This window comes from Saccostrea cucullata, unplaced genomic scaffold (assembly GCF_032062105.1).
Source record: "Saccostrea cucullata isolate Sc308-1 unplaced genomic scaffold, CSIRO_AGI_Scuc_v1 ctg2332, whole genome shotgun sequence".
In the NCBI taxonomy this organism is placed as follows: domain Eukaryota; kingdom Metazoa; phylum Mollusca; class Bivalvia; order Ostreida; family Ostreidae; genus Saccostrea; species Saccostrea cuccullata.
Genome location: NW_026927295.1, coordinates 206,341 through 220,113, shown reverse-complemented (window position 1 = coordinate 220,113; position 13,773 = coordinate 206,341). Strand labels below are relative to the sequence as shown.

Below are 13,773 nucleotides of genomic sequence, written 5' to 3'. Positions count from 1 at the left end.
AAAAAATAAACGATCTAAATCACGATGAACTATGTAAATACAAGTTGATCTTTAAAAAAAAACAGGCTTTTTACAGAATGTAAGATGAATGCGCTCTATCTTAGCAAATTTGTAGAAATTAAAAATTTCACGAGCATAATTTAAAACGCTCAATATGTTGGTATTAAACAATTGACAAAGCGATTCTCATTAAATTCTAACATAACATTCTACCATTTGAATATTTCGATTTAGTCCAAAAATTGCCATTTTGCCCCTGACCTGTCTTTTTATGTTTAGAACTAAATTCTGTGCAGTGTATTATAAAACAATTTAAGTCCTACATAATTGAAACAATCGACACACTGAGGAGGTTATGATTACATGACCATATAGAATTTACCGCTAAATTGTTTTGGAATACATTATCTTTTATGTATTTGCGAATAGGTCCCATGCAGAAACAAAGATGCAGGAAATTTTGCATTGTTTGCCAATCCTCTGGCGAATTTTCAAATATTTTCGTATCAGCTAACAACAATGAAATTAATAAAGAACATGGTACACTATCAATACAAATTTAGCCCTACATTTTTCTAAAAATAAAAGTGAAATAAGAAATTAAAATTCTTTCTTTTTGATTCAAAGGAATTCCATACAGTAAAATACACAAATCATTTTTCTCATATGACCTAAATGCTATTTTATTTTGAATTATCTTTCAAAAACATAGTCAGATGTGTGATTTTTCAATACAATTTACATAATATATTCAATTTTGGGCGACGAAGGTAGACACTATTTTCTAAAAGAAAAGAGGAATAGAAATGAGTAATTCTGAGGTTTTTCTGCATTAAACTTGAACTGTTAATGACGTCCCATTTTCAGAATGGTTTCCCTTCATGTCATATCCTTTAATGGTTTATTATATTCATCTACTCAACTCTTGTTAAAGCAAACTTCATAGATATTTAAGAACTTTACATTTTTAGGGCACAATAAAGCCAAAATCGTACATGTACCTCTTGTTTGAAATGCTGCAGTTCCCTTGGTGGTAAATTTTCAATAATGATTTTTTTCTGCATTACTTATCTCTGCACTAAACAACGTTTAACAATAAATACCGTCCAGTATGATTTACAAAGGTTTTCCTATTCATAATTTGACAACAACTTCTCCCGATTAATTATGTCAAGCGCAGTGCTGTAATTGATAAAGCAACAGTAAAGACGCTGCTTTTCTTCAACTTTTTCGAAAACAAATTTGTATGGAAAATACTATAATAGAGCATCCAGCTTAAAAACCGAATTGTGTATCTGATTTTTTGTTTACGTTAGTCTGATTTTTATTTATTTGTCAGGTATAAACAATTTGCATTTTACTACAAGGCTACAAATACAAATTAATCCAAACTGATCGAGGCAGTCTAATTAAGTAAAGATTGAAGTCTGATATTTACCAAAAAGAAGTTTATTAAGTATGAATTACCAGCTTCGCAGAAAGTCATACTTTGTTTCATGTTTCCCTTAAAGTTTATGAACTTATGTTGGTTCAAAATACGGTCATCGGAATATTTTTGAAACATTTACATGTATATAAAAACGTTTTATACAAGAAACATTTAGCGAACGAATTTGAAGAAGAGCGTTGATTTGCAACTGTCCAATATGTGAATGTTTGGTGTTTTTTTTGTTGTTGTTGTTGTTGTTGTTTTTTTTTTTTTGTTTTTTTTTTTGTTTTTTTTTTTGTTTTTGTTCTTTGTTTTTTCCTCTTTTTTTTTGTTTTGTTTTGTTTTATTTTTTTTGAAAAAAAAAATAAAGTATTTAGTTAGTTACACTATTTCCCCACACTTAAGTTTTTTATTCAAGTCTTGATATTGTGAGTTTAATCAAAATGAACTTGTACTATTTATATTGACACTACGAACTTGACAGACATAAAGGGTCTTAATGGAAGAAAAAAATTCCAAGCATAATCAAATAAACAGGAAATAAAAAATTATAAATAATGAATATTTATTTAAGTCTTTTTTTACAACAATGCATAACAATATGTAAACAAACTCAGAACTATACATAATAATTTGCATATTTAATATGCAATATAATGAGGAAGTCTCAAATATTGAATAGTTTTTTTTAGTTTATACGACATTGGGCTTTCCAAAAAGATTTCATAAATTGTAAATATAAATCGAGCTCTCCAACTTGTAAAATATATGTTGATTGATATAATATTCTTATTTCTTTTCATATTCATTTAATAATTCTAAAAAAAGTTGTGAATAAATATTAAATTCCTTGATAAATATGGGTCTTTTGGAAATCCCTCTATTAAATACAACATTTTGCCCAGTTCTTCAAATCGTTGGTCTGGAAAGAAAATGAAAAGAAAGTAGTTTGCATTTCTCAAGTACTTTACACAAATCAATATATTTTTCACCGGAGTATTCGTCCTGTCATTACATTGTACTAATAAATTCGGCAATACCTATTGTGCATGTTATTTTTGACTTGCATATATTCTAAATAACTTGAATACTTTTCAGATTAGAAAAAATTGCATTTTCATAAGAAAAAGAATAGCGTAATTTACAAAACCTTAAATTATCTGTATTTAATAACAATTTATGCGTATCGTAAATTGCCTGTACTTAATATGACTCCGATTTTGTCAATCTGGATTTTTTCCATGGAGGAGTCTATCATTCCGTATATAATAATAATTTAGAAAAACTTGTAACTAACTTACCTGTAATTTTTTTCCTGAATTAATCTAGAGTTTGTCTCAGACAATGATTCCGTTTACCTTGATTAACTATAATTCAGTTCACCTTGATGTACCTGTATTAATCACAGCCTTTGGTTCTGTTTACCTTGATTTGCCTGTATTAATCACAGTCTATGAATCAGTTTGCTTAGATTTACTTGTATTAGTCACGGTCTTTGGTTTTCTTCACCTTGATTAACCTTTATTGATCATAGTCTTTGACACAGTTTATTTAGATTTACCTGTATCAACCACAGTCTATGATTCACCTCACCTGGATTTACTTGTATAAATCGCAATCTATGATTCAGTTCACCTGGATTTACCTGTATTAATCACAGCTTATGATTCTGTTTACTTGGATTTACCTGTATTAATCACAGGCTATGATTCAGTTCACCTGGATTTACCGGTTTCAATCACAGTCTTTGATTCAGTTCACCTGGATTTACCTGTATTAATCATAGTCTATGATTCAGTTCACCTGGATTTACCTGTATTAATCGCAGTCTATAATTCGTTTCACCTGGATTTACCTGTATTGTTAAAAACAATAAAAAAAATTCATGAAAAATTATCCTTTACAACACTTTCGCTTTTGTTTCATTTTAACATCATTGATTTTTGATTCAGTTTACCTGGATTTACCTGTATTAATCACAGTCTATGATTCAGTTCACCTGGATTTACCTGTATTAAAGAAATATGAAATTCATATTTAAAAATTAAGTAATTATCACTTTTTATATATTTTTTTTTAAATACGGGAAATGATATCTGATTTATTTATATGTGTACCATTCTGGTGCACATCCACCACAGGGATTTGTTCTACATAATAAAGATATAAAACAATTAGTTGAAACAGGTTTTAAACACTAAAACTAATTATTTGAAAGAAAAAAAGGTGCCTAGGATTCTAGAAAAAACAGTGTCTCTATGTTTGAAACAAGTTTTATGCTTAGCATTAATTATTAAAAACCATACAAATTTAATTACAAATGTATTCATGAAAAATTATCCCTTACAAAAACATTCGCTTTTGTTCCATTTTAAAACCATTATTTATAATTTCATTTTTGATAAGTAAATACATGTAATAATGTGAAATTTTAAATATTTTACTTCAAGTTTGATACTTTTTATCCTTTTTACCAACGTGAAAAATGTTAAAGAGAATAAAACTAAGAAATATGAAATTCATATTAAAAAATTGTAAAGTAAATATCATTTTTTACAATTTTTTTTAAAACTTTTTCTTAGTCACATTTTTAAGTGTCTTTTTTTAAATGAACTTAGAGTTCATTTTATAATAATGATTTATTTATATTGTGATTTTATCAATGTTCCTTGAACACAAATTTTCGAGGATTTCGATGTTGAACAGATCCTTGAAATTCAATGTTCACTAAATTAAGAAAAATGTAAATTCATTTATATAGAATGCTTTTCCCCCATAAAATTACGTATCCTTGGAAATACACGAAAATTGATGCCAACGAAAGCTGATGAAACCACAGTATTATGTTCTGTCAAAATACAGAGATACATGTCTATTACTTACACACATCGTGCTGTTGGAAATCTTTTACATCTAACGGGACAGGGGTTGATTTGGCATTGACGGAATGTTGTGAAGGATGGACATTCTATTAAAAAATAATTTATTATTTTTGTACTGTGAAACATCTTTATAATTAATATATTGACATTTTAAGACATTTGTAGATAAATATCCCTTCCTATTTTTTCTTTTAAAAACGGCGATCTTTTAATTTTTAATTATTTTTTTCATATTCATTACTAAAGCATTAATTTATTTTTGTTCTCTATATAAAACCTTCCGTCTACGATAAAATACTTACGATTTGGTGTATATACAACTTCAGGAGGATCTGAAAATTAAGGAAAAACAATTTTAACTTACTTTACCAGAAAAGAAAACACTTTGCAATAATATTTTATTGCAGCATAACTGTATATTTTAAAAACTTATTAGAATTTGAAATCTGCATAACTCCATTAATTTTTACACATCTTCAGCAAATGTTCTCGCAAATATGTTAAATATCTACTTACTAGGATTGAAGTTATCTAAAAAAAAATTAAAGGAAAATTATTTTTAGTATTTGAATACATATATATTTAATATACATTTACAAAATATTATTTAATGTACTCTATGTATTTTTATATTTATTATTTCAGTTAAATGTATTTCTATGTTTAAAAACGAAAACATTCTATTGTTAAATTCATGTTATATCAATGTTCTTATGCATTTTTAAGGTTAAGGAGGAAAGTCTCTTTTGAAAGAAAATGACTAAATTTCGATGAAATAAACTGCATTTTTTCCTTACAAAAATTATATCTAAGTTTCTAAGCCAAAAATGGGGTTAATTTCATATATTTTCGTCTTTTCTCAGATGTCTTTCAAAAATAAAGAAAGCAATACCAATTTACTGAACAGACACTGTAAAATATTAATCAACAAATGTTGATTAATTTTTTTTGTCAATCACTAATGAATTAGTTAAATATCAAAATGTTTGCTTATATGTTGCTAAGCAATCAACCAGTACAAACCTCCCATTCTGCTAGCCTGCATACTCAACATTAGTGACATGGGATTCATCATTCCTGAAGGAAAAAAAATTTCTCAAAAAGCATTCAACAGTTTTTTCTACTAAAATATATGTCTCAATATGAGTGTAAAAATTCTCGAATGGGAAGTTAAAAAACATAAAAGCAATCCAATCAAATTGTTTCAATCAAAGTTATATAAAAAAATAAGTAAAGAAAAGCAAAAACACTTTCACAGTAATATGTGAAAATACCTTGAGACTCTCTATCATTACATGTAATTGTTACCTAAGTATTAAATGAATAAGGAATCTCGCAAACTGAATTCTAATACTACTCACCAGCCATGCCACCCAGGCCTCCCAATCCACCCATCCCACCCATGGATCCGCCACCTGAATTTCCTCCCATTCCAGCTAAGCTCATCATGGCCGCCATATTGGCTGCCTCCATCATGGAATTAGAAGATTGTGAAGAAGGATTGGACCATCCATTATTCTGTGGTCCCCAACTGTTGCCTGATTGACCCCCTCCCCCGCCTCCTCCACCACCATTGCCAAATTGGGGGTTTGGGTCCCACGAAGGATTGGATGAGGAAGAACCTACAATACAGAAGATTATTTATATCTGTATAATCGTAATGATCTAAGTAAATTGATTTTTACATGAAGCAATGAAAGCACAGCTAAAATACTTAATTCATTTTAAAGAGCAGTACCTAATGAACGTAAAGGAAAAATTTTTAAAAAATGGAAGAAAGAAATAGTCACATCAAATACAATAAAAGTATTTAGTATTTTTTTGAAAGTTCTGTAAATCAATATATGCTTCTTTAAGTGTTAGAAACTTATAACATACTTGTTCAAAGATATAACATTTGTAAGAAGAAAAAAAAGTGTTATTCATGTATGTTCCAAGATAAGAAAAACCACATGTTACTGTACGGTGGGTGTTTTTATATCATTCTAAAGATAGATAACGTCACATACATGTTATATTAGATTGTGGTTAATCATAAGTATCTACAAAAAAGAGTACAATGCATATTACATTGTTTTAATGTTGTATTAATGTCGATACATGGGAAACTACGATAAAGTTGACAGGATGCCTTTATAAAACTTAAATACCTGGTAATAGCTCAAAATATGTTGTGTGTTATTTTGGAATTATATTTTTTTCATATTGACTGGAAATCTAACTTTACATCCTAAGAAATAAACTTTTTTGTATATTAACTATATACTAGTAATATGAAACGGGATGCCTTTGCAAAATTATAAAATAATAAATCAAAAATTTTTTTTCTCTATTTTTAGCATTGCGTGCAAAAACATTAAATTATAAGTACATGGATCACGTGACATATGAAATGAACATTACGTGATGTGAGTAATAAGCTGGCCTATATTATACGGTACCTGGACTAATGCCTCTTTGTCATCTACATGACAGCCCGAGTCAGATCTGACGCAGGAAACGTACAAAGAGGCGACCAGCGTATAATTACAAGATGCATATCTACTTATTTCACTTATCTTGCTATCTAACATCTACAAAAAGGCGATTTATATAGGTTGATGACGCATATCTATTTCCATAAATAAACGACGAATTATACCATTTCTTGTGACACACTTTGGGATATGCATATCTTTATGCATGCATAAATTTATAAGGTTTAAAAGTATATTTTGTATATTGTTTAGTACACAAAGTTATATATTTTTTAGTACACAAAGTTATCAACAAAAAACCCATGGAATATGAGTTCTTTCAAATTTTAAGTAAGAAAAAAATATATAATTTTCCTCACTTTCAAACTTTAGTTAGTCAATCAATACTACTGTTAAAGAAGGATGAACATATCCATGTCAACAAAATAATAAACTTAAGTCTATTTCAATGCACATATTTCCAGCAAAGTTAGTCTTTCATAGTTGTATATTTGTAACTATTTGTAAAATATTATATTTTTTTCCAAAAATATATTTTTGACGGAAATTAGTTCGTTCTAAGAAACCATATTCAGAGAAGGATATAAATTAACCATCACAGACTTACCCCAATGACCTAAAAATCGGATATCAATTAATGGTCTATATAAAGAGGATTCTCTCAAATATATAAATAGAACTGAATATTCCTTTGATTAAAAATAATAGTATTCCAGATAAAAAAAAAAAAACTTTACAAAAAAAATTATCTCTGATTTCTAAAAGCTTGTGGAAATGTTGCAGTGCTATGGCCATTTTTTTCAAATAGCTTTATTTTCTTATTTCTGAAACTTTTTTCTATGAAATATTTGAAGATAAAGATCAAGAAATTTTGTTCTTGCAGAAAACCTTTAGTTCTGTTCTTGTTTTGAGCAGAACGGTAGGTGTTTTAGTGTTTGTTTGGTATACATCAAATGGACTTGTCACTTCCTTAATAATTAATGTCATTTCTTGATAGATAATTAACAGCTCTTATCGTAAAATGGCATACTTACTGACAAAGAAAAGATGATTTACTCATAACAAGTGTTTATCATAAGGCAAAACTTTCGGGTTTTTTTCTCTTTTTTCTCTCTTTTTTGATTCTTTATAATATCCTTTCAGTGATCTTAATGAAAACTTACCTTGATTTTGAGCAAGTAAAAAGTTGGTACCTACAATTAAAAAATAACAGTTTTAGAAATTACTTTTACCCATTGACTTAACAATTTCTAGGTATTTTGAATTTTGGAAATCAGTTTCAACATGATCTTATAGTTCAATTTTTGGACTGTAATTTTTTTAAGAGAGCAAAAGTCCTTTGAATTTACTTCATGTTTGCGTATCAGCAACGATATCAACCAACTTTTTTAATTTCAAATTTTTAAAATATAAAATTATATAAAAATTTCAATACGATAATGCATAAGAATACTTACCCAGTAAAACAGATAAAGTGATGACCCAAACGTATTCCATTTTGCCTCTACAACAAGTCCTATTTCCTTATAATAGTCTACGCGGGTCAATTCTTAAGGCCAAACTGAGCTCAATGCGGACCTTTTTCTTCGGCTGACCAGAGACGGCGGACAAAGAATATAATTGATGTATTCATGGTCAACAAAGCAAACGATCTTCTCATTCGTACGCGGTATCTGCACTGTATGCTGTCACCAAAGGTCATAAATTACAGAATAACACACGCTCTGCATCGCTGGACTTCTATTTGAGTCTTAATCAATGTGTATTACAGTTGTGGTGATAATACTAATGCAATAAAAAGGGCATGTAATTTGATATGATCAATATGACATGTATAGGCAGGTCATAAATTGTATTTTTGAGAAGTAAAATGCATGTTTGTTGTCCTGTTGGATTTCCAAAAAAATTGATATGAACATACAAAAAAATATTTTTATTCAAAAGTCACAAAAACAAAAAATATCTAAATAAATATTCGTAATTTATCAATTTCAAATAAACGGTTCAGTAATATTTCAAAAATAGTATATGTTACGTACAGAAAAAGGTAAATGCATATAATTTTCGCATCCTTTTTGTTTAAAGCACATGCTTCAATGCTAATAATCAAAATTTTGAAAAGAAAAATACTTTTAAATTATGTTGTGTATCTGCATTAAGGAAAAAAAACGTTAATGGATATTCTAAAATACCGGGTATCTCTCTTTATTCTAATCTAAACAAACAATCACAAACAATCTAGCATAATATTTAAAATGTAACTTTGTATTTAATGGCGACTATCTATTTATATACTGAAATGGAATATGATATTGAATGAACTGCAGATATGATATTTGAACATTTATTTAAAGAGACTTGTATTTCCTCATTTTTTTGTATGCTACTTATTTGATCTAGCGACCAAAAAGTGATGACGTAGATTGCATGCCATATGAATGGGCATTTCTATAGATAGAACCATAGAGCATTTACGTCATTTGATTTTACTTTGAGGAAGATATACATACTGTTTAAAAGCAAGATTGTGAGTGAAATTTTCTGCGTAATTAATTAGAAAAATGCAAGAGGCAATATATATTTATTTGCATCAAAATTAATTAATACAGCATCATATGCTTTTAAAAAATGTTGATATTTTTAATATATATATTTATATATATATATATATATATATATATATATATATATATATATATATATATATAATCCGTCTTCAGGTGTACATAAATTGAACTGATTGTTTTGCTTAGTAACGTTAACTATGACGTCATGACGTCATGAATCTTTGCAGGGAAGGAAGTAATCTATGACGTCATAGTATGGCTACGTTACGTAAAAGTTAGGGAAAATCAAATTGGACAATAATGGACAATACATCACATATTTTTCAGTCTCAATAAACAAAGTAAACAGAAATTCTAATTGATGATATATAAAATTATAAAATCATTTCTTCTAGCACAACATTATCCAGAAAATCTTATCCTTTCTGCCATAGAAGAATCCAAGAAAATTCCGCAGCATATTTTAAGAACAACCAGAAAAAAGGACAAAGATCCATTCTTAATCCCTTTTGTAACAACATTCAATCCAAAACACATTAATATATTTCAAGAGGCAAGAAAGAATTTTACCATCATTGAACGGGATAATGATCTTCATCAACTTATACCAAAATCGGATTTGATTCGCAGCCAAAGACAACCGCCAAATTTAAAAAGACTATTGACCAGAGCTAAATTCAACACCACTCCAGAACAATATTCCGTAACAAGATGCGGTGATCCGAGATGCGGTACCTGTCCTTACCTACGAACAGGATCCTCTATTATTTTCAAGTGTGGAATAACATTTCTTGTGAATGAAAATATGACCTGTAAGAGCAAAAACCTCCTTTATTGTATTACGTGTAACAACTGCGGAGAGGAATACATCGGGACTAACCCAATTAACCGCCCGCATGCGCGTACATCGCCAACAAATTAACAATCCGAGCCTAAGAAACACGCCATGCAGTGAACATTTCGATATTTGCTCACAAGGAAACTACTGTGTGTTCCCCTATTATAAACTTAGGAACGATTCCACTGAAATGAGATTAGCAAAAGAAAACTACTTCATAAATCTTTTTTCACCAAAACTGAACAAACATTAACATTGAGAAATTACCTAATTTTATATATCATCAATTAGAATTTCTGTTTACTTTGTTTATTGAGACTGAAAAATATGTGATGTATTGTCCATTATTGTCCAATTTGATTTTCCCTAACTTTTACGTAACGTAGCCATACTATGACGTCATAGATTACTTCCTTCCCTGCAAAGACTTCATGACGTCATGACGTCATAGTTAACGTTACTAAGCAAAACAATATAATTTATGTACACCTGAAGACGGATTATGAAATCCAGAAAGCGCTTGTGTTAAATGAAATTTGGAAACTTCATTTTCTTTTTCTTTTATAATTATTTTCACCTGTGTGACATCGACTGTGAACTATTTTCAACTATATATATATATATATATATATATATATATATATATATATATATATATATGTATATGTATATGTGTGTGTGTGTGTGAGGGTGTGTGTGTGTGTGTGTGTGTGTGTGTTCCAAAGTGCAATTTTCCAATATTCCGATGGTCACTCCAAAGTCCGATGGTCACGCCAAAATCCGATGGTCTGTGCCAAACCCCGATGGTTTGACACGCCGAAGTCCGATGGTGCTGAAAACAATTAACGTTTATGACGTCAAAAATGCTATGCCATGCCATATCAATAAATAAATACAAAATATCATAAATACTGGCCCAGTCTTTTGGATGTACATGTAGGTGCGAAACTAAGATTATCAGTCGAGATTTTTAACCTTTATATATTTCTTGTAAAACTAATCTAAATCAGTCCAATAGTGTGCGAGGACTAACCCTAAAATCTCTCGGGTTGGTTCGAAGAAACACATTAGTGTTCAAAGACTAACCCTTATCACTCGAATGGTCTACGAGGACTAATCCTAATACCTCTGGTGGGTGAAAACAAAAAGCAATATCAGTAAAAATGTATGTTAGCTCAATGGATTTTGAATGCAGAATAACGTCATGACGTCAGGCTATTGTGACGTCATAAACGTTCATTGTTCTTCCGCACCATCGGACTTTGGCGTGTCAGACCATCGCCCTTTAGCGTCGTGCGTCTCATAGGAAACGAGCCATCGGACTTTGGCGTGACCATCGGACTTTGGCGTCCGTAAAGACAACGAGCCATCGGGGTTTGGCGCAGACCATCGGGGTTTGGCGAGACCATCGGACTTTGGCGTCACCATCGGACTTTGGAGTCTTACATATATATACAAAAAACAAACTTTTCTTTTCTCCAAAAGAGAGTGAAGATAAACATGGGGATGACAATCAGTATTCAAGCACAGAAAAATAACAAACAATGAGCACCAAATAATATTGGTTGGAATAAGGTGTTATAAAGGAACTCTCTGGAGACTAGTCACACTAGCTATGCGCTCTTTATCATGATCGGAAAAAGGAAATATATCAGTTCGTACTGTGAGGCCATTATTCAGAAATTAAATTTTTACAGATTTTTTTTTCGAAATAAAAAAAGAATGTTTCTTATTATTTTCAACACATTATGTTGAGACCCTATTCTCAATCCCACAATACTTTAACGCTTTATAAAAATGAAATCAATGTTCAAGTTTACACTGCTAATTCTGAGCAAAAAAAAACTAGCTTTTATCTTAAGTTTCAAAAGAGGTAGGTTGATTTTGATGATTCTGAATCAGAAACGCAATGAGCAAATCGTAGCTACATGTAGAAAAATAAAACAGCATCCTTAAATTTACAACAAGAAGTTAATTTACAAGAATTGGCCAAAAGTACGATCAAGGGAAAAGAATTGTTTTAATGCATTGATTTGAAAATAATTTTATTTCCTTAATCAAAACTTTATGCATTCCTTCCTGAACATCCCAATATAAATGAATTGTGAAAACTGATAAAAAGTAAACAGTAACGTTTTTAGCAATAGTATTGTTATCAGAGACATATAATAGAGGATGTAATAAACAATATATAAAAGTATCATTAAATTATATTCAGTGGTATAGGAGTTGTGAATAACAGATGGGCACCCCTCGGTATTATAGAAAGAATGCCTGTGTCCATGTTTTGCTATGTGAAACCTAGTTTATATATGTATCCGATCAAAAAGTAAAATAAGAGCTAAATAGTGTAAAAAAAATTCTGTAAAAGTCTCAATAGAATTCATTCAGTGGTAAAACAGGAGTTGTGGATAAGAGATGGGAACCCCAAAGAACAATAAAGGGCCGACGGACTTACAAACAAACGGACACGCGGATGGATGCCCCAGTAATGATATACACCCTTCTACTTTTCGAACGGTGTATATTGAATACTGTTGTATACTTTTTTTCCAGTTTTGATAATTTCAAAATAATTCCTGTACTTTATTTTACATAATAACTTTTTTTTTACTTTCAGGAAACCTTTAAATTTTTCATTCTCTGAAACAGATGTAAGTATAGTGTGTTTTTCGGAAAATGAGAAAGTTTTAGACTGTAAATTAATGATTGTGTTAAATCATTATTTTTTTATCAAAAAGTTCATATATCACAATTTCAAAATTGAAATATATGGAGATAACGAACAGTACTTATGCTCAAAAGTCCACTAAAAATACAAAAAAAGGGAGCAGAACAAATACAGACTTCCAAAACATCAGAGATGAGATCAGGTGCCGTGGAGGATTGAGCATCCCCTGCCGACTGGTCACACCCGTCATGTGCTCCTTTTCATGATCGGGAATTACTGGGAAAACCCGTTGTCAGTTCAGAATATAAATAATGGACTAACGATTAGTATAAAAAACGTCAGTCACCATTTGACTCAATCATATATCACAACTTCAAGATCCATTTGTTTTAAACTTGTGACTTTTGAAATTTAATTTATTACAATATTGTGCAGTGGAAACACAGTCGGCAAGGAATTATACTTCCAAGGACTACATAAAAAATTTCAAAAATAAATTTGAGACAATGTTTATTTGAAAAGAATGGTTGTTTCGAGACTCAGCATATATTACCAAAGAATGTAAGCTCGGGGAAAAACATAAAAATATTTTCCCTTGAAAGAAAAAAATGCATGAGATCAAAATACCCAGCTTATTAAAACAGCTTGAACTACGTAATGTTGTAAGTAAATTAAGGTTTCGTACATAAAAAAAGAACATAGAAATCCCCATTGGTATATTCTACATTTTTCTCATAAGATAAATTATCTTTATGCAGATAACCTGGAAAAGATTAGATTATAGAAATGGAAAATTTATATGTTATTGGTCAGTTATGATTTTTCTTTTCCAAAAGTATTGTTAGTGAAGTTGAATTTAAATACAAAAAAAAAAATATTTATTATTAACATAAAAATAAAGAGAAATTT

At 29.7% G+C, this 13,773-nt stretch overlaps 1 pseudogene; it reads right to left on the bottom strand.

Annotated features, from left to right (window-relative positions):
* Positions 1–3,530: 3,530 nt before the first annotated feature.
* Positions 3,531–8,024, bottom strand: LOC134273983 (PE-PGRS family protein PE_PGRS3-like; annotated as a pseudogene).
* Positions 8,025–13,773: the final 5,749 nt, after the last annotated feature.